We start from the raw sequence: 18,966 nt of genomic DNA, 5'->3' as shown, positions 1-18,966 counted from the left end.
GCAAACGTCTACAGATGCTTTCTCTCTAGGGGAGAACCAGGAAGGGGAGCAACGTCTCAGGTGCCTTCTCTCTAGGGGCATCTGCCAGTTGTGGGCACAGGCAGGAGGCTGAGAATCTTGAGCTGTACCCACGGAGGGCCACTTCTGGGGACAGAGGAAAGAGGTGAGCTCTTGGTGGAGACTTGGGGTGCCTGAAGGACCTGGCCAGGTTTCCCCACAAGTCACATGATGAAAACTGGGGTCATGTGGAAATGGGATATATGGAAGGCCCCAGGGAAGTAGGTTGAAATTTCAACAGAGTCACAAGGCAATGTTTAGACTTCAGGACCCATGAAAGACTGGGGCCCCAAGGAACACATCACGCTTTCCACAGAAAACTCTAAAGGATCAGAAAGCTCAAAGGAGATAGAGTTTGCCAGGCTGCAGCCCCACTTGACTCAGCAGAGTACCTGGCTGGATTAAGGAGAGGAGTTACTACTGTCTCATCCTAGCACAAGGAAGGGTAAACCCTCTGTGTGGGAAAATAGCATCAGCTGGAGCCTCCAAGATGCATTTTATTCACCGTGTTTAGTATTCAATCAAAAATCACATGTCATGACCAAAGGTAGGACCACATGACCAAAAACCAAGAGAAAATACAGATCTTAGAAGCAGATACAGAGATGATCCAGATAACAGATTTTGCAAGCAACAACTTTCAAATAACCTTGATTCAAGAACCATAGCTCAGGAAAATAGAGGAACCGATGAAGAAATTCACCAGAGGGAATTTTAGAATTCTATGAAGAAAAAAAAACTAAAAGGAAGAACACAGATTAGACAAAGAAGAACACAGACTTGGTAAACTGGAAAACAGTTTAATAGAACATAAGCAAACTGAAGCAACAGGAAAAAAATAATAAAAAATATAGAAAAATATGTTAGAGACAAATGGGACATAGTTAAAAGGTTAACATCCAGTAATCAGTATCTCTGGAGAAGAGGTAAGGAATGAAAAAGGCAGCAATATTTGAAAAGATAGCTTCCAACACCCTTTCAGTCAGAAGCATGATAAAGACAAAGGCACACCTAGGTACATCATATGAAGACTTCCAAAACCAGAGATAAAATCTTAGATGCAGTCAGAGACTCTGTGTCTTCCAAGAATCAACAATAAGACTGACAGCCAACTTCTCAATAGAAATTAACGAAGTGCAGAGGCAATGGAATAATATCTTTTTTTTTTTTTTTGAGACGGAGTCTCACCCTGTTGCCCAGACTGGAGTGCAGCGGCATGATCTCGGCTCACTGCAAGCTCTGCCTCCCGGGTTCACGCAATTCTCCTGCCTCAGCCTCCCAAGTAGCTGGGACTACAGGCACCCGCCACCGTGCCCGGCTAATTTTTGTATTTTTAGTAGAGACGGGATTTCATCGTGTTAGCCAGGATGTTCTCGATCTCCTGACCTCGTGATCCACCCGCCTCGGCCTCCCAAAGTGCTGGGATTACAGGTGTGAGCCACTGCACCCGGCTTGAGATAATATCTTTAAAGTGCTGAAAGATGGTATCTGCCAACCTAGAATTACATGCCTAGTGAAAATCATCTTAAAAATGAAGGTGAAATAAAGACATGTTCAGACAAGTAAAAATTGAGAGACTTTGTTGTCTGAAAATCTGCACCAAAAAAAAATATGGAAGAGAGTTCTTAGGGCAAAAGGAAAATGACCCCAGAGGAAAACATGAAATTGCAGAATGGAATAGAAAGCAAATAGAAAGTAAATCTGTGGACAAATATGAAGGAATATTTACTGAATATTAGCTGTACAAAGTAATGATAGGAATGGATTGTGGGGTTTAAAGTATACATAGAATTAATAATGCAAGACCACAAAAACACAAAAGTCATAGCGGTTAAGATTCTGGTATTATCCAGGAGTAGCAGAGGCAACATTTCAAGTACCTGTTTTAATCGCTAAGGTAACTACTAAAAGACTAGCAAAAGTTAATAAAGGGAAATAATGGAATAATTTTTTTTATTGATTTAAAAAAAAAGGCTGGCCAGGTGTAGTGGCTCACGCCTATAATCCCAGGACCTTGGGAGGCCGAGGTGGGCAGATCACCTGAGGTCAGGAGTTCGAGACCAGACTGCCCAGCATGGTGAAACACTGTCTCTACTAAAAATACAAAAATTAGCTGGGCGTGGTGGTGGGTGCCTGTAATCCCAGCTACTTGGGAGGCTGAGGCAGGAGAATCGCTTGAACCCTGGAGGCGGAGGCTGCAACAAGCCCAGGTCATGCCACTGCACTCCAGCCTGGGTGACAAGAGTGAGACTCTGTCTCAAAAAAAAAAAAAAAAAAAAAATTAAAAGGCAAGATATGAAAGAAGGAAGATATAAAAGAGATGGCTCAAATAGAAAGAAAGCACGGTAGATAGAAATGCAAGTATTTCAGTAATGACATTAAATGCATATGAAAGAAGGAAGGTATAAAAGAGATGGCTCAAATAGAAAGAAAGCACGGTAGATAGAAATGCAAGTATTTCAGTAATGACATTAAATGCATATGAAAGAGGGAAGGTATAAAAGAGATGGCTCAAGTAGAAAGAAAGCACGGTAGATATAAATGCAAGTATTTCAGTAATTACATTAAATGCAAATCGACTACTCCAATTTAATTACTACAATTATTGGAGACTAGGTAAAAAAAAAAATCTGTCCGTATGCTGATTACAATAGACATGCCTGACAGAATTATAGGACAGAAAATTTGAAAGATAAAAATATGGAATTAAAGATTATTCAAACAGTAACCAAAAGAACTAATCTAATATTAGTTAAAGCTATAAAGCAAGGAGCATCATCAGAGACAAAGAGGGACATTTTCTGCAGATAAAGTGGTCAATCCACCAGAAAAATACTTGAATCCTAAGTCTGTATTTATTCAATAAAAAATCAAGAGAAAATGTGGCACATACACACCATGCAATATTATGCAGCCATAAAAAAGGATGAGTTCATGTCCTTTGCAGGGACGTGGATGAAGCTGGAAACCATCATTCTCAGCAAACTAACACAAGAACAGAAAACCAAACACCGCATGTTCTCACTCATAGGTGGGAGGTGAACAATGAGAATGCATGGACACAGGGAGGGGAACATCACACACTGGGGCCTGTCGCGGGGTGAGGGTAAGGGGAGGGATAACACTAGGAGAAATACCTAATGTGGATGACGGGTTGATGGGTGCAGCAAACCACCATGGCACGTGTAAACCTATGTAACAAAACTGCACATTCTGCACTGTACCCCAGAATTTAAAGTATAACAATAAAATAAAGAACAAAAATAAAACCATACCTTCTAAAAAAAAAAAGTCAAAAGAACTAAAAGGAGAGGTAGACAAATCTACAATCAGAGTGGGGACATTAACACCCCTCTTCAAATGCCCAGAGTCACCCTGACTCCCCTCATATGGAAACTCTAGCTTCTGGAAAATCTAAGCAGAAAGCTAACCAGCCCCCACACGGAGAACGTCTTCTTTATAGGAAATCGTTGCTGTGAGTAAACTGCAGATGGGGTCATCACCGGAAAACCCCTGGGCGTGCTCTCATCAAGAGGCTATCCGTGAATCCTTCCGGGGGTATCCTATCCTCTTTATGGAATAGAGTAGGTTTCCCTTGTATTAATTCATGTGCCTCCATGCTTCCCTGGGGTCACTCAGGTCAAGACACACACAGTTCCCTGTTAAACGGAGAGAGGACCGGGGTTGTGACTTCTGCAGCGAAGACAAGAGTAACCACCCAAATCTGAATCTTTCCAAACATCCTCTAAAAATCACACAGATCAGCAAGAACGAAATCACACAAATTCCATGCTTTCAGCATGTCTGCATGACAGAGAAAAATATAAATGTTAAATGATCTGCAAATAGGAAAACAAACACCAGTTTCAAACAGAAGTATTTCTTGAGCTCTCATCGTAAGCCTCTGCGGAAAGCTGGGAGCAAAGGGAAGGGGTGGAAAAGCCACCCAGAAAACAGAAGAGGAGACTGAGCTAAAAGCACCCCCAGAAAGAGCAAGGCCACAGTAAGTGTGGAAATACTGGGAAAAGAGCCCTGACTCCCGGAAAAGCTCTTAGAAGGACACACGAGAGTGAGGAGCTGATCTCAGAAAGGCAACCCTTTTGGGGGAGGAGGAGGAGGCACCCTTTGGAAATGGCATCGTGATGAGAAGGATGAGGAGAGAAATTTAGACTCTCTGAAGACACAAACGTGGATGAGCACACACGTCCTTCTCCATGCTCATCCCGAAGACTTTTTGCTATGCTAACAAAAGACAATGCTCTTGAAATCTTGTAAACAACTCCAACTTGCCAACCCTGTTCATTAAGTGCAAATATGTAAGAAGTCTTCTTCTATAAAAAAAACTACTATTAAAAGCAAACAGAGGCCGGGCGCGGTGGCTCACGCCTGTAATCCCAGCACTTTGGGAGGCCGAGGCGAGCGGATTACGAGGTCAGGAGATCGAGACCATCCTGGCTAACACAGTGAAACCCTGTCTCTACTAAAAATACAAAAACATTAGCTGGGCTTGGTGGCGGGCGCCTGTAGTCCCAGCTACTCGGGAGGCTGAGGCAGGAGAATGGCGTGAACCCGGGAGGCAGAGCTTGCGGTGAGCCAAGATGGTGCCACTGCACTCCAGCCTGGGCGACAGAGCGAGACTCCATCTCAAAGAAAAAAAAAAAAGCAAACAGAATACGGAATCAAAACATTTCAAGTGACTAAAAATTACCACCCCCAGTATCAACACAAAGCAGAAGAAAACGGTAGCATAACATAAATTAAATATTCTTAAGCATTTGAGTATATAAAAATCACCTTGTGATGTAAAATTTAAAACTAAGGACATAGATGGACCAAAAAATGGGAAGAAACAAGGTACAAGTTGATGGAACTGAAACAAGAGGCAGGGAGCAGTGGCTCACACCTGTAATTCCAGCACTTTGTGAGGCCAATGCAGGTCGATTGCTTGAGCCCAGGAGTTCAAAACCAGCCTGGGCAACATGGCAAAACCCCGTCTCTACAAAAAAAATTACAAAATTAGCTGGGTGTTGTGGTGTGTGCCTTTAGTCCTAGCTACTTGGGAGGCTAAGGTGGGAGGATTGCTTTAGCCCAGGAGGTAGAGGTTGCAGTGAGTCAAGATGGCACCACCTCACTCCAGCCTGGGTGACAGAGTGAGACCTTGTCTAAAATAAATAAATGTCAATAAATAAATAAGGGAAGAAAGAAGGAAAGAAAGAGAAGAATATGACAAAAATCACACTAATGATGAAGACTAAATTAAAAGGTACCCAAAGGAGAACAGATTTGATGAAAATTCAGGGATACCACTGAAGAAGAGCAGAAAATCAACCATGGCAATGAAATTGAGATGACGTAAAAAAGAAAGAGTGTCAAAGATAAAGTGGTTGAAACAGAAGACAGGAGAAGAGACACTGGGTATAACTGAAGTCATGGAAAAGAAAAATGTAATGCAAGAGAACTCTCAGAGATAGAAGACCTGAGACAGAAGACCTATGCAAGGATCCACCAGGTGACTGGGGCAATCCATTTGGAACAAGTGATTCCGAGGCATAGCTCAGTGAGACTATTAGACATTATATATAAAGAAAGAAATCCTCAAAGATGAAGAAAAAAAAATGCTTGGGTCCTCCAGACAAAAATATCAGGCAACTTTAAAAGGACAAAATATATATAAATTTTAGCCTAGCATCAAGGAATAAACAAAGCAAGGCAACTGAATTCCATTTGCAGGAATGGAGAAGTCATCCCTACAAGACCAGCTGTTCCACAAATAACCACCATAATCACTGGACAAATTGTTTTTAAAACATCTGGAGGAATTGGAGAGCATGGAAAAGCATGAAATGGAGGGTGCTGAACATGGGTGAAGGGAATGGTGCTGGGTGAACTTCCCATTTTCATGCCCCTTGCATCAGGGCAGGGCCCAGCTGGCACCACACAGGTGGCAACCATTCTAATAGGAAACTCACAAGCATACCAGCTCGAACAAGCAAAGGACGGAATTTGTGGAGATCACAGCAGCTGGACAGTTGGAGGAAAAATCCAGAAAAAGATAAAAACAGACAGAGCCCACAGTTCTGCATATAAACTCTGCCCAAATCCTTGTCTAACACCTGAAGTATGCACGTATCTGCTCAGCTAAGTGAATTGCCCATTAAAACAGACACCAAGAAATCAGTACACATCAGAGAAACATGACAGAACCCAGTCTTTGTTACAGGACTATACCATGTGTCAGTAACAACGTTCAGAATACAATAAAAGATCACTAGACATTCAAAGAAACCTACAATGTGACCCCCAGTTTGTATCGACTTTCCCTCCTGACAACCACCCACCCTGAAGAGTCCGTGACCCAGCATGGGATGTGAAGACACTGGCCTTCCAGGCATTTAACTAATGCCTGCGTTGTAGACGATCACCTCCCTGTACCAAGGCTTCTAACCTCTGTCTTCTAGTGATTCTGCGTCTCCAAACCTGATAGAGGCAGCAGAATAGATCACAAACACATGAGAATCAATACCCTCCGTGTACATCAACAATAACCAGGTGGAAGATCTAATGGTCGAAAACCTCCATTACAAAAGCACCAAATAAGATAAAAACATTTAGGGATAAATGTATCAAGAATGCGGGGAAAAACTATTCAAGGAAAACATTAAAATACTCCTGAGAGACACATACAAGTAGACTGACAAATGAGAAGGCATCTCCTGTTCCTGGCCAAGGCCACTCAACGGCCGAAGGCATCGGTTCTGAAGTTAATTCCTACTGCTAAGGCAACCCCGCCCAATACCAATGAGCTTTTTACAATGATGCTAAGTTGATATGAAAACTTATATGAAAAATAAACACGTTAGCACAGTGGGGGCAGGTGGGGGGTGGAGGAGGAGGCCCAGCTTTACCAGGCATTAAAACACACTAAAAAGCTTCTAGAGAGAAAAAAGTGCGGGACCGATACACAACAAAACAGAACGGTGGAAAAGAACACCCGGAAATAGACCTGAGGACCTCTGAATAGTTCGTAGATGGTCAAAGTGACGTTCCCGTCTCTAGGACAAAGATGATCTTTTTAACAAACGGTGCTGGGACAACTGGTTAGCTGTTTAGTAAAAGATGGAATTAGATTCATATCTCATACTATACATAAAAAATAAACTCCAAATGGATTAGAGATCTATATGTAAAAAATTAAACCATACTAATACTAGAAGGATATGTCAGAAAAGCTTTTTAAACTTCAGCATCCAAATGCAACACAAGAGAACATGGGTACATTTGACGGTATAAAAACAGAACCACTTTTCAACATCCAAATGCAACACTAGAGAAGATGGATGCATTTGACGATATAAAAACAGAACAACTTTTCCATGGTTAAAAAACACCGCAAAGAAATCCAAAGGACAAATGACAAATTAGGAGAAATATTTATAACATACATCAAATATAGGGGAAATAGTTCTAATACAGAAAGCATTATTAAAAACTGAGGGAAGAAATGACCAAAGACCCAAAAGGAAAATGAACAAAAGACATGAAGAGATAATTTACCAAAAATGTTTATAAATGGGCCTTAAACACATGAACAAATGGCTCAATATCACTCAAAACAGAAATGTCAATCAGAGCTACATTGCGGTCTCATTTCTCACCTCTCAGATTGCAACAATGTAGCAGCGTCACTGAGAACATGTTCCCATGAGAAGGCTCTGGGGAAGTGGGCCTTTCCTTACTTTGCTGGTGGGAATACAAATTGGTAAAACCGTCTTGGAGGAAGAGTTTACTTTTGCATCAGTAATCTCATGACTAGAATTTACTCTGAAGATACTCTTACAATAGTATGAAGACGCATTAAAAAAAACAGATGCACAGGTTTATTCATTGCAACATTGCATGTAATTGCAAAATATTAGAAACAACTGGAATGCCCACAGACAGGAGAGAGGTTGAATGAACTGTGGTATGCCCAAACAGTGGAGTACTATGCAGCTGTAAAAAAGAATAAGGAAGTCCTCTATGAACTCATATGGAGTCATTTCCACGATATGTTATTAAGTGAAAAAAAATGTAAAAGACTATCTCTAACATGCCATCTTCTGGGTAAAAGAAAGGGGAAATAAAACAATGCTTATTTTTTGTAAAAAGAAACACAGGGGCCTGGTGCGGTGGCTCACACCTGTAATCCCAGCACTTTGGGAGGCTGAGGTGGGAGGATCACGAGGTCAGGAGATGGAGACCATCCTGGCTAACACAGTGAAACCCTGTCTCTACTAAAAATACACAAAAATTAGCTGGGTGTGGTGGCGGGTACGTGTAGTCCCAGCTACTCGGGAGGCTGACACAGGAGAATGGCATGAACCCGGGAGGCTGAGCTTGCAGTGAGTCAAGGTGGCGCCACTGCACTCCAGCCTGAGCAACAGAGCAAGACTCCATCTCAAAAAAAAAAAAAAAAAAGAAAAAAAGAAAAAGAAAAGAAAAGAAACACCGGAAGAACAACCCAGAGACTGATGAGACGGTGTATGTCACAGGAGGTGAGGGACAGTGTTGGGGAAATGGACTAGGGAGCGACATTTCTCCGAATAGATGTGTGTGTGTTTAGGGTTTTGTTTTGTGGAACCAGGTTAAGTTTACATACTTGAAAGGAAAAAAAGAGGGGGCAGGTGACTCTAAATGGATTGCAGATAGAAACAAAAGAAACTCGCTGTATTTCAGGCAAAGAACATGTGGGGTGAACAGATGTGTTTTCCACAGTGGGGTGGGTTAGCAATGCTGAAACTATTTTCTGTTTATTCTAGGACTGAGCAAATAAGCAAATACCCTGAGAATGGTAGAGGGCAGACCTGGCCCTGCTGGGGAAGGAGTCGCAGGTATTCCAGGTTGCAACTGGAGGCATCGTGGGAGCTCGTGGCTCATGTATGTTAGAGTGTGTGTGTGTGTGTGTGTGTGTGTGTGTGTGTGCATTTACTATGGAGAGATTATAGATGCAGATATATGTGTGTGTCTTTTCTTGTCTTGTCTTGTCTTATCTGGGCCTCTCCTCCCCACTGTTCCCGCGGCCTCGCCTCCCCGCCGTTCCCGCGGCCTCTCCTCCCCACCGTTCCCGCGGCCTCGCCTCCCCTCGGTTCCCACAGAGATACCAAGTGGGATCTCACCAGGAAGCGCCCGCCAGACCCAGGCAGAGGGGCAACCTACAAACTGTCTGTTCCCTCGAAAGACATCGAGGTTTAAAAAGAAAGAAAGACGCAGGGTTCCAGGGAACCAGAGTCGAGTCGTGACAAACCAGCACCACTCTGGCTGCTGGGCTGGACCAGAAACAAGTGTAGGGTTTTGTTTGTTTGTTTGTTTTTTGTCATAAAGAACACGATTGTGGTAATCGGCAGCCTTTGAACAAGGTCCGTGGATCTGGTAACAGGATTGCGATTATGGAAGTTTTCCCATTTCCGAAACTGAGCTGCCCTTATGAAAGGGCCTCTGCTTGCTCTTAGGAAGTACACCTGAGGTATCTGCGGTGAAAATAAATCAATGCAATGAATGGAAGTCCCAAGGGAGGCGCCCAGACCCACAGCCTCCTGCACTCAGCTCGGGTCTCCAGTCTGTCCAGCCAGTGGGTGGGCCCTGAGCCCAGGCCAAGACCCAGGATGGGCCCCAGGAGAGGGGCCGGGACCACGGCAAGTGAAGTCCTGGCCCTTCCGCCTCCGGCGCTGCTGTTGAAGAAAAACAGGTCCTATCCCGGCTGGACTCCTGGGTGCCGTCTCCGGGCACAGCTCAGCTTTTCCTAAAGCCTCTGCCCAGCATGGAGTGAGAGATCATGGAAAACACGGGGGGTCAGCACAGCTCCCCGCTCCCTCACCAGGAACGGCGTCTCTTCCCGGGTGCTGCAGGCCTGGGCGCCCCTGTGCCACCCGGGGTGGGGGCTCAGGGTCCTTCTTCAGGCCTGTCATGGGCTGGGCCACCCCCTCCCTCTGAAACCCTCCACTGCTCCCCAGTTCTCCACACCCTCTTGGAACATTTCCCAGGCTGGCCTCATTGCCGACTTTCTTTGGTTTTCAGAATTTCTTTCCAGATCCGTGTTAAAGCCATCATTTTTTCTGGCCTGTGCAAGTCCTCACACACATCACTCACCCCCCATGACTGCTCAGAAAACCCAGCTTCCTCCCCATAGAAAACGTCTGAAATGATCGTGCGTCTCTCACACCTCGTCACTACACCAGGGACAGTGAGGCGCGGGGTTTGGGAGCCGGTTCCGCATCCGTGCCTTGTACTGTGCTGCTGTTACCGCCGGACGAGCCCCAGGCCCTCTCTTTGCTTGTGTGCGTTTTTATACAGAATTCTAGCATCACCCCGAGACTGTTCATTCCACTTTCAGGATTGCCACGCTGGAGCTCAGCCCCTTAAGCTGAATGTTCAGGAAAAAACTATGAGGTTGATGTTAGGCTCTTAATGATGTTTGAATACAGGATTAGAATCCTTAAAAATGCCTTCTCAAAACACAGTCCAAATGGGGAACTCTGCCTAGAATGGGGTTTCTGGGTACAGCCCTGCGAAGTGCTCCTGTACCCTTTAGGAGCCTCCTCGAAGCCCTGCTGTGCCTCAGGAGGCTCCTAAAAATCCCTTCGAGGAAGCCGGGACATAATCAGGTGGTTCTACGAAGCCGATGTTCTGCCGGGAAATATCTCCGTTGCGGATTGAGGTCATGTATTCGGATATTATTTTCCTCATTCTCCATTTACTTTCCTAAAATAATCAGCTCCCGAGGATTCCTGTGGCAGAGGGCTTCCAGTAACATCTGCAGTGAAATATCGGGGTACAGGGAATGCAAGCTGCTGGTAGGGGCACCTCACAGAAGGAGGCCTGGAACACAATGGCGATGGACGCAGGCTCTGCTCCCTCGGCGCTGCCCCTTAACGCGAGCACTGATTTTCACATTATAAATCCTGCAGCTGGCGCACACTTGGGTTTCTATGGAAGGTCCCCAGCACTGTGCTTTCCGACTTCCTAGATGCCTGGAGGCCGGTCGCCAGCACCCCAACTGGAACTTTCAGAGCAATCACTCCCTTTTCCACGTCTGAAGGATCCAGGTCTCAAGAGTGACAGTGAAAAGCTGCAGACTTCTCGGCAGCAAATCCAGTGAACGCCCCACTCCAGGACCCTTTAGATTTCAGAAGGCCAAGCAAAGTCATTTGAGACCACAGCGGAGACGGCTGTGACCATCCTGGAATGCCCTCCCACCCTGGCTGTGTGGGCGCCTTGTGCCTGATTTCCTCTTAACAGAGTCCTCCTGCATTCTGGCCAAGGCGGCTCACAACGATTTTGAAGAGTATCTCTTCCTCCTGTCGGAGAAAATCCTTTAGAAGTTTGAAGTCAGACATCTTTTCTCTTCTCTACCTGCCTCCCTCTGCACGGTTTTCCACGAAGAGGGACGAGGAGGGCCTAGCGGTGCTGGCCAAGTGGCCTGAAAGAAGTGGGAAGCAGAATGGCAGGGGCTTCCCAGAATCTCTCCTGGTCCACGGGTGTCACGATCCCACTCTGCCCAGTTCCCAGGATGCTCAGAAAAACAGAGACAAGGCCTGGGGCACCCTAGCAGCTCTATGTGGCTTATGGGGCATCTCCAGCTGCTCTATGAGGTTACGGGGCACCTCCGGCTGCTCTGTGGGGTTACGGGGCGCCTCCCGCTGCTCTATGGGGTTACGGGGAACCTCCCGCTGCTCTATGGGGTTATGGGGCAGCTCCGACTGCTCTATGGGGTTATGAGACCCCTCTGGCCACTCTGTGGAGTTCATGGGGCACCTCCAGCCGCTCTCAGGGGCTTATGAGGGACTTCTTTAAGATTCTATTTCAAAACCCACACTTGCTATGGGTTGAGTTGTGTCCAAGTCCTACCCCCGACCTGTGTGAGTGTCGCTTTGTTGGAAATGGGCTCTTTGCAGATGTAATTAGTTAAGATGAGGTCGTGCTGGAGTAGGGTGGGCCCTAAATCCAATGACCAGTGTCTTTATAAAGCGAGAGACACAGAGATACACACACACACAGGGAGAGACACAGAGCAGAGGCCATGTGAGGATGAGGTGGGACTGGAGTGGCATGGCCACAAGCCAAGGATGCCTGGAGCCACCAGGAGCTGGAAGAGGCAGGAAGGATCCCCGGGAGACCCCCCCAGGCAGCATGGCCCTGAGACACCTGGATTTTGGTCTCCAGGCTCAGAAGGAGTGAATTCCACGGCTTCGGCCCCCAACTCCTGCCTCCACCCCCGCCCCATCCCCGCCCCCACCGTCATTTGTGGTGTTTTGATGCTCCGGGAGCTCACACAGGGCCCTGCTCCCTGGGCTGCTGTGGGATCAGGAGAGGAGGCAGGCGCGGCCCTCAGGTGACAACCCCAGGCACCTGTGTGCGGATTCGCTGACAGTGGTGGGGGACAGCCCTGGGCACAGAGCGGGCGGATGACTAACCCACCTGAGCTCTGAGGACCCCATTCTTCCTAGACCCGGGTCTTGGCCGTGTCCAAGGCTGCAGCCCTGTGGGTTGGGGGCTCCTCCCTCCCTGGGGGGGTTCCTCACTCTCCGAGCACCTGGGCAACTCGAGGCTGCTCTGGACTCGCCCTTCACCGCCTCTGCCCTTCCCACTCCGAGCTTCAGACCTGCCCTTCCCGGCCCCTCTGCCCTTCCCACTCCGAGCTTCAGACCTGCCCTTCCCAGCCCCTCTGCCCTTCCTGCTCTGAGCTTCTTCTTTTCAGCCTGACTCACGGCCCCGGCCCCCGCTCCCGCTCCGATTTGACCATTCTCCCTACGGTTGTGACTGAGCACTGTACCTGGATTCGGTGGGGGCTGCCTGCACTGCACAGAGACTGTCACGGCAAAGGACAGGGCATCAGCTGCGGCACCCGGCTCAGGGCCCTTCGCTCACCTCCAGCCCTCAAGGCCACCACGAGGCCCTCATCTCACCTGGGCTGCGGGGACCTGACCTGGCCTCCCCTCTGGTGCTCTTGACCCCCGGCCCCTGCCCCTGCCCATCATCACCTCCTCACCCCCAGTGCTGACCCAGAGCCGACTCAAGAGATGCAGGCAGAGGCTGAGGATGCAGCACAGGGTGAGGAGTGAGGCGCCCCCACCACCATCCGGCCATCTGGAAATGCAGACACAACGTTTCCTAAGGTCTCTTCCAGAAACTCAAAGTCCATTCTACACCCCGGAGCCTCAGGTTCTGAGATGCCCTGGACCAGATGTGCTTCCTGCGGTGCCAGAGCCAGCACCTGCCCCGCCCTGGGTCTGCCTGGGAGAACGATGATGGATAAGAGACAGGTGCCGCAGACACCTCAGGGGCGCACCTGAGAGGTGCTGGCTGTGCTCCTGGGGACAGGTGGCTGCAGCTTATCCACGGGGGCACCCGGAATGGCAATGAGAGGACTTTAGGACCCACAGGCGGGCAGGACAGCCAGAGCCTCACTCTAAGCAGCCCCCGGTCCTGAGCCCGAGCCAGAGCGGCCTCCTGCAGCTTTGGGCAAGCTCCTGGGCTGTGTTCAGCCACTTCTGTACGTGGAAAATGCACGGTTGGTGTCTGCCTCACAGTGCAGCCACCACATGACTGGTGTGGGGAACAAGGTGTGTGATCCTTGTTATAACTGGTTAATAGTAATGACAGCCAACATGGATTCGCAGGTGCCGTGTCCATGCCTCACACCACAGATGCTGAACCTGGCATTCCAGCCACTCTGGCCACTGCCCGTGGGGTGGCTGTGGAAACATGGCTACTCCTGGGAGGAGCACGGCAGGAAGTCACTAGAACCTCAGAGTTAGTGGAGGAGTCTCCTCCAGGCAAAAAGGGAGGAGGAACAGGAGGACACCCTGGACCCAGCAGGGTGGGCCCGCATGGGAGCCCCAGGCCATCAAGAGACACCACGGCCCCCACCACCTGTGGGTTATCGAATCACAGTTGAGCACACAAACGATAGGGTTCAGAGCTCCCCCACCCCTGCCAGCAGCCGGCGCCTTAGGGAACTTCTGGCCCTTCCCAGCCTCAGTTTCCTTATCTGTAAACCACAGGCCAACACGAGCAACGCCAGGCACTGGCATGTAAGAGCCTGCTCAAGATGGAGTTGCAGGGACACCCGGAGACCCCTGGGCAGGTGCGGCCTCACCCCACAGTCCACTCCAGGGCTGCAGGACTGCCGGCAGCCACAGCTGTCTGTGCCCAGCCTCCATGCTGAGAGTGGTGTTTTAAGCCTTTGTTTTTGTTTTTTTTTTTTTTAATTTATTTATGAGGCAGAGTCTCACTCTCTCACTCAGGCTGGAGTGCAGTGGCGCAATCTCGGCTCACTGCAACCTCCACCTCCCAGGTTCAAGTGATTCTCCTGCCTTAGCCTCCCAAGTAGCTGGGATTACAGGTGCCTACCACCACGCCCGGCTAATTTTTGTATTTGTAGTAGAGATGGGGTTTCACCATGTTGGCCAGGCTGGTCTCGAACTCCTGACCTCAGGTGATCCACCTGCCTTGACCTTTTTAAAGTGCTGGGATTACAGGCGTGAGCCACTGCACCCGGCCAACCCTTCATTTGTAAAGGGTTATTTTCTTTAAAAAGAAGACACAATGCAGAGAACTAGAGTGAACTGCATTCACCTTCTGCCCCGTTGTGGAAAAGAGGTTGCCACCCCTGGTCCGGACAGGTAAACTGAAGCACGGGGTGGGGAGAAACTGCCGCTCAGTGGTGACAAGGACAGCACTGGGGACCTGCGGGGTGAGGATCCCCGGGACACAGAGGGGCCCAGCCTCTGGCTCCAGCCCGCTTGATGACGTGGTCCCAAAGAAAGATGGGAGTCAGCTGGCCCGGCCCTCTCGCCCACACACACTGGGGCCTGCTGCAGGCAGGGCCGGAGGTCCCCAAGGCCAGAGCCCACCGTCCAGTCTCCTGTGGCGGGAGCAGCCGGGGGCGGCCGGAGGAACGCGACCTGAGTGGGAGGGCGGGGACCCCTTTGCAGGAGGACAACAGAGGAGTTGTGGCTGCTCACACGCAGCAACTCAGTCTCGGCAGCCTCAGAAGACTTGGAAACACATCTTGTTTATTGGAATTCCTCTGCACAGTCACATTTTATGTGTTTCCTCTTCCAGTGGCTTTAGAAGTGAGACCAGGCAGAGGGAACCAGCTGCTGGTCCCTGGTCTGGGCCGCCCCTACCTGACTGTGGTTTGACGTCCAGCCCAGGGCATTTGCAGAGGAAAAGCAGTAGCTTAGGCGGAGCAGGGTGAGGGCCGATGGTGCGGCGCCTTCTCGGGTTGCAGCCCGGCCTCCGGGGAAGACAGCTCAGCTGGGAGAGCGGAGAGACCGTAGGGGCTGGAGTGCGTTCGCTCCCTGCCGGCCTTCCGTTGCTGGCCACCGGGCAGGTGCGGTCCCTTCTGCGGTTCCTCGGTCCCCTATGGGGCGCGAGCATTGGAGCGTGTGGTTTCTCAGCTCCTTCCAGCTCTGAAGCTTCTGTCCAAGCAATCCAGGCAGTGCCCGGACACAAAAGATGTCCCTCGTCTCAGGCTGACAGGGAGAGCTGGGCACAGGCTAGCCCTTTTTCCGTTTCCCACTTCACCCGCTGGCTCCTGCTCAGCCTTTAACTTCTCCCCAGATGCCGCCTTCTGCATGAAGCCTGCCAGGGTTTGGCGGTGCCACTGCTGCTGACACACACCCCACTGCCGTGTTCTCTTCGGCCGTGCCGGGCACTCCTCCCGTCGCCTGTCATCCTCCCCCCGGGGCAGGACCCCCAGCCCTCGCCTGTTTGACCATCCCAAAGCCGGGGGTGGGAGCGGGAGGCATTTGGCGAGGTCAGGGAGGGAACAGGGTGGTGAGCTCGGCATGAAGGGCCCTTGCTGCGGGGTCCTCGGCCCTGCCCGGTGGAGAAGGGTCATGGGACATGCAGTCCGGCCTCATCTTTGGAGTCTCCACCAAGAGGACTCAGAGAGGCTTGATCTGTGGGACAACGAACCAGCGCCTCTGCCTGAGCCCCCATCCCGACTCCCAGGTGGGGACGCTGAGTCCCTGGAGCCACACAGAGAGTGCTGGAATGGTGGTGTGACCTGAGGCTGCCCCAGCCCTATGGCCAGCACCGTCCTCCCTGCACCTGGCCTGAGGCTCTGTCCCCTCCCCAGTCCCCCCAGCCAAGTACCCTCTGTGGAACATAGAAGCCCAGTAACTGTAAAATATGTGGGTGGTCCGAGCCGGCTTGTTCTGGAGAAAAGGAGATGGGATATTCACCAAAGAATGTCAGAGGAGAGCGGGCTGGGAGCAAGGGCGCCTTCATCAAACAATGGTTGGCACAGGAGGTGGGAGCGGAGTCCTCAGATCCACAGGCCATGGGGGCAGGTGGATTCCTTCCCGGCTGGCCGCTCCCACCCCTGAAGACCAGGGACATGTGGGCCGGCGGATTCTGCAGTGACTGGTGAGCCCTGACCTGCTCTCATTTGCCCTGTGCGGCAGGATTTCCCTTGGAAAACATCCTTTTGGTACTGAAAGTCACCTCTCTGATGAGCTCCACAGTTGGCTCTAACCTGTTCCTGCCTCCTGGGGTTGTCGGGTGCCAGGGCAGACCTCTGGGGACCCACTCACAAATGTGTCATCTGCCAGGCGGGCGGTGCCCACGCCCTTGACCGTGAGGTCCTCATTCCCATCTGCAGCCTCCTCGTAGGAAACCAGCAGGGCCCTCAGCTGCGGTCTGACATCTCCTGCCAGGTCACGGTGGAATGGGAACCCTGGTGGGATTTGGGGGAGGGTCGAGGGTCAGACTGGAGCATTGGGTCACAACCCACCTCAAACACGGCCTGCAGAGCCCAGAAAACCCCAAGCCAGGTAACAGAGAACATGAGGCGGCAGCAGCGCCTTGTCAAGCAGCCACCCTGGAGTTGCCAGGGGCCCTCACCTCGGGTGGCTTGCGGGGCTAACGCTGACCCAATGTGAGCCACACACAGGCCCACGTCTGCTGCATTTGTGCCTTGCAACGTCCCGGCATGACCAGCAGAGCCATCGCTCTCTTTTTAATAAACAGGGAGTTGGTGAGGTTGTGAGCTCTGTCCAAGACCACAGAACCACCACGAAACAAAGTCCAGGTTCAAGTCCAGGTTTCACAACTCCAAGGCCTGGCCAGCTAAAAACCCATTCTGCTCGCCACCCATCCATCAAGAAACCCGTCAGCCTCAAAGTACACACTCCAGCACTCACCTGCTTCGCCAAGGCCAGGTGGGCCTGCCCTGTCACTGCTAGCCATGGGTAGACATTTACATTGAAAGTGACAAGAATTAAATACAATTTAAAATTCAGCTCCTTAGCTGCACCAGCTGCATTTCCAGAGCTCGACAGTCACATGTGACTCGTGGCCACCTTACTGGACAGTGCGGATCTAGAATGCTCTGCCATTGCAGGAAGTTTGGACAACTGCAATAGCCTTTGCCCAGCCCCCCACCGGAGGAGGCTTGAACACATGTAATGAGGGGTCTGCCGGGCTTCCCACGTCCCTCAGGCCCCTGCTCCAAAGTCACCCGCTGGGGAGGACGTCCCTGACCTCCACATCTGAGGCAGAAGCCCCTCCCCACACTCCATCCTTTCACAGCTTTGTCTTCAGTGCACGTGATGTGGGATACGTCCTTCTATCACGCATCTCACCCCGTGCAATGCAGGCTCCATGATGGCAGGAAAGGGCTCTGTCCTCAGCCCCAGGGCTGGGCACACAGCAGGTGCTCAGGAGACAGTTTTTGAATGAGCAAATGAGATTTCTGTAGCTGTGATGGGTGTAGTGGTTTTAAAATACGCCCCCAAACTCTGACACTCCTCTCTCAAAAGCTCCCTTCTTGAGTGTGGGCTGGACTCAGGGCCTCGCTTCTAATGAGTAGAGGGTTGTGGGCACACTAGCGTGCAGCTGCCAAGATGAAGTCAAAAGACACACAGGCCTGCCTTGCTCTGCTGGGATCACTGGTCCCTGGGGAGCTGGTTGCCATGCTGTGAGGACACACAGGCAGCCCATGGAGAAGCCCGCGTGGCAGATGCCACGGCCTCCCACCAGCAGCCAGCACACACTCTCCAGGTGCGAACGTGGAAGTGAACCTTCCGGCCCTGGGTGGGCCTGCGAATGATGGCAGCCCCACGGACGCTGTGACTGCAGGACCACAAGGCCCGCACCATCGCACTGGGTGGCTGTCAGACTCTGGGCCCCAGGAACCATGGGGAGGGGAAGTGTTGAGGCGGCAGCTGCTGAGTTGGGGGTAGTTTGTTACGCAGCAGTGGATGACTAATACAATGGGCAAGGGCTTTCTCCCAAATGCAGACTGATCATGCCATCCCAAATCCTTGGCCCACATTCCCTTGGGAAAGACATCTGCTTTCCTGTGTGCATTTAATCCTGTGGGATAAACATTAACTGTGTACCTTCTATGTATCCAGCACTGAGAATAGAAATATTAAAAATCTAGACTAGTAGGTGACTTAGCATGAAGAAGGTGCCCCTGCTCGCTCCTGCTCTAGTGGCCAAAGCCCTCCTCTGTGTCTGTACAAAGAGGCAGGATCCCACAGTGAGCCATGGTCCATGCCACCAGCTTCTTCTACCCGCTGCTGCTTTAGTGGCCAAAGCCCTCCTCTGTGTCTGTACAAAGAGGCAGGATCCCGCGGTGAGCCATGGTCCGTGCCACTGGCTTCTTCCTTTGCATCTGTGCTTCCTGACGTCTTTGCTCCACTTGGAGGCCAAAGGGGCAGCTTCCCCTGCAAGTACAGCTTTATCCGAAGGCTAGAAGGGTAGGGACAGCCAGCTTCCTAGGTGTGATGGCCTTGGTGATGAAGTCCAAGATTAGATCTATAGGGAAGTGAGCGCCAGCCAGAAGCATCCCTGAAAACGGTCAGTGACCAACACTGATGGACGAATTCCAGCCGCTGAACAAGACAGTCATGCTCT

Source organism: Gorilla gorilla, chromosome 18 (assembly GCF_029281585.2).
Source record: "Gorilla gorilla gorilla isolate KB3781 chromosome 18, NHGRI_mGorGor1-v2.1_pri, whole genome shotgun sequence".
Classification (NCBI taxonomy): Eukaryota; Metazoa; Chordata; class Mammalia; order Primates; family Hominidae; genus Gorilla; species Gorilla gorilla.
This window is presented reverse-complemented; position numbering follows the sequence as displayed.